This window comes from Euleptes europaea, chromosome 6 (genome assembly GCF_029931775.1).
Source record: "Euleptes europaea isolate rEulEur1 chromosome 6, rEulEur1.hap1, whole genome shotgun sequence".
Taxonomy (NCBI): domain Eukaryota; kingdom Metazoa; phylum Chordata; class Lepidosauria; order Squamata; family Sphaerodactylidae; genus Euleptes; species Euleptes europaea.
In genome coordinates, this window is record NC_079317.1 from 8,762,614 (window position 1) to 8,766,022 (window position 3,409).

A 3,409-nucleotide genomic window follows, 5' to 3' on the forward strand; every position below is an offset into this window, starting at 1 on the left:
AGCATTTGCTCCATCACGGCTGCCTTGCCAGGATGGGTGTGTGGGGGGGGGGGAGACTTTAAAGCGGGCGCTTTGATCCTGGCCCTCTGCAATTTGGGACAGCCCCACGTTCAAAGGGCTTTTCCTGCCTAACCTTTCCTCCCCTCCTGGGGGGTCCATCCCTGGGAAATGGCTCCCCCCCCCCACATCACTTATCATGTGATTGGCTGCCCCCCCCCCCCCCAAGGCACAGCATCAAATTATAAAGCTTTGGGCAAAAATTCTGCATCGTGATCACTGTGTCATTTTCTCTCTTGGGCCAACTGGGTTGGCTCCTGTTAACCACCAGAGGGAATCCATTGCCAACAATCTCCTGAATGCTGCAGAGAAACGGCTGGCATATTTTGGGGCACACTGCTAGGGTTACCAGCTCCAGCCTGGAAAATGCCTGGGGGCTTGGGAATGGTGCCTCTGGAGGGGGGAATTTTGGGAGGGATTTCATCTAGAATCTATGATATACCATACAGTTTGCCACCCGGAAGCTGCCATTTTCTCTCGGGGAACTGATCTCTGCAGTATGGGGATCAGCTGTAATGTCAGGAGAACTCCAGTCCCCACCTGGGGGTTGGCAACCCTGAGGCACAGTCAGCTCATGGGCAGTGGGGGAGAGACAGCATCACCCCACATGAACTCGGTACACATGCAGGTCTTCAACTCTGGCCTGATCTAATGCAAGGGTTGCTAACTCCGGGTTGGACAATACCTGGAGTTTTTTGGGTGGAGCCTGAGGAGGGTGGGGTTTGGGGAGGGGAAGGACTTCAATGGGGACTCATTCCATGCTCCTCTGATCCTGGAGAGAACAGACATGCATCATGACTTGCATCCATTTGGACTAGTAGCCATGGATAGCCCTCTCCTCCAAGAACATGTCCACTCCCCTCTTAAAGCCTTCCAAGTTGGCAGCCATCACCACATCCTGGGGCAGGGAGTTCCACAATTCAACTATGCCTCTTATGTAATACAAATAATTGTGCACCCTCAAGTTGCAAGCAACTCCAGTTGCAAGCAGCCCCAGGCAAGAAATGAGCAGAGGGGGGTTGTCATTTGCCTTTCTCTGCATAGCAATCCTGGACTTCCCTGGTGGTCTCCCATCCAAGGGCTAATTGTGGTTGGCCCTGCTTAGCTTCCAAGCTCTGATGAGTTTGGGCTGTTCAGGGCTATTCAGGTTGCTACAACCTGTTTATGTGAGAGGTACGAAAAAAACACTTATGCTTTGTTTCAGAATGCAAGAATCCTAGTCCTATTACATTGCTTATTAGGTGTCTCGTCCTATTGGCTGCATTGATTTACCCTGCCAGAAATGTTAGTCTTTAAGGTGCTACTGGACTCTTGCTCTTTTCTATTGATTTACACTGCGTCACCTAACCTGCCTTGAGCCTCAGTGAGAAAGACTATAAACATAATAAAATAAAATATCAGGATCCAGGGCCCATGAAATTCACAAGGCAAACGTATACAAAATGCAAATCGTATCAAGAAAAACACAGAGACCAGGAGCCGGGGAGGGGAGGAGTCGAGTTCCAATCCCCTCTCAGCCATGGAACCTTGGGCCAGTTGTACAGCCTAGCCCTACCTCATGGGGTTGTTGTGCGGCTCCCACCCAGGAAAGCCCTTGGAAAAGAAGGGCAACCATCTCAGCACCAGGTCCTCTGATAGCTTTGAAGGCTGGGTGAGTAACTGACCCTCTCCCGGGACTGTGTTTTCTCCATGGAATTTGTGCCAGCCCACGATGCGCCAGTGCATGACGTGCAGCGGCATGAGGTGCCAGAGCATGGCATGCAGCTGCATGATGTGTGGCACATGACATGCAGCTGCATAATGCGTGACACAAGATGTGCAGCTCATGATGCACCAGCTTATTGCACAGCTGCGTGATGTGCCAGTGCATGGTGTGCAGCCACATGATGTGCAGGGGCATATGTATACGCAATGCCTGTCTTTCTTGCCACTGGATGCTAAATAGTTTTATTACTGAATCCATCCATCCATCCATCCATCCATCCATCCATCCATCCATCCATCCATCATGATAGATATGATAACCATCTTCAAGTACTTGAAGGGCTGCCATATAGAGAAGGGTGCCGAGTTTTCTGTTGCCCCAGAAGGTCGGACCAGAACCAACGGGTTGGAATTAAATCAAAAGAGTTTCCGTCTAGAGTAGGAAGAATTTTCTAACAGAGGGGTTCCTCAGTGGAACAGGCTTCCTCGGGAGGTGGTGAGCTCCCCTTCCCTGGAGGTTTTAAATCAGAGGCTAGATGGCCATCTGTCAGCAATGCTGATTCTATGACCTTAAGCAGATGATGAGAGGGAGGGCATCTTGGCCGTCTTCTGGGCACTGGGTGTGTGTGGGGGAGGTAGTTGTGAGTTTCCTGCATTGTGCAGGGGGTTGGACTAGATGACCCTGGTGGTCCTATCCATCCATCTATCTATCTATCTATCTATCTATCTATCTATCTATCTATCTATCTATCCATCCATCCATCCATCCATCCATCCATCCATCCATCCATCCATCCATCCATCCATCCATCCATCCATCCATCCATCCATCCATCTATCTATCTATCTATCTATCTATCTATCTATCCATCTATCCATCCATCTATCTATGTATCCATCCATCCATCTATGTATCCATCCATCTATCTATCTATCTATCTATCTGTCTGTCTGTCTGTCTGTCTGTCTGTCTGTCTGTCTGTCTATCTATCTATCTATCCATCCATCCATGTATCTATCTATCTATCTATCTATCTATCTATCTATCCATCCATCCATCCATCCATCCATCCATCCATCCATCCATCCATCCATCCATCTATCTCTCTATCTCTCTATCTCTCTATCTCTCTATCTCTCTATCTCTCTATCTCTCCATCTCTCCATCTCTCCATCTCTCCATCTCTCCATCTCTCCATCTCTCCATCTCTCCATCCATCCATCCATCCATCCATCCATCCATCCATCCATGGTTGGAAGGAGCTATTGTCCAGGTCCATCTCTCCCGAAAGCCATCGAGGCGTCTTTTGCGCGTGCGAAAGCCGGCTGGCTTCTCCCAGGGAGGGGCGGGGGGGGGAGGAGGAGGAGGAGGGGGCGTGGGTGGCTGGGGGGGGGCCTCTTGCCTGCCTGCCTGCGAGCGGGAGGGGAGGGGCGGAGCGGCGGCGGGGCGAGGGGAGGGGAGGGGAGGGGGTCCGGAGGACGCGCCGCCCGGCGAGGGGAGCCAAAGGAGGCGGCGGCGCCGAGCGGGGCGCACGGGCGGAGAGGAGCCGGGCCGGGCGGCGGTGGGGCCGGAGGGCTGGCGCTGGCCCCGCTGGTGTCCGGCGGCGGCGGCGGCGGGTGCCGCGCAGCCCCTCCATCCGGCGTCGGG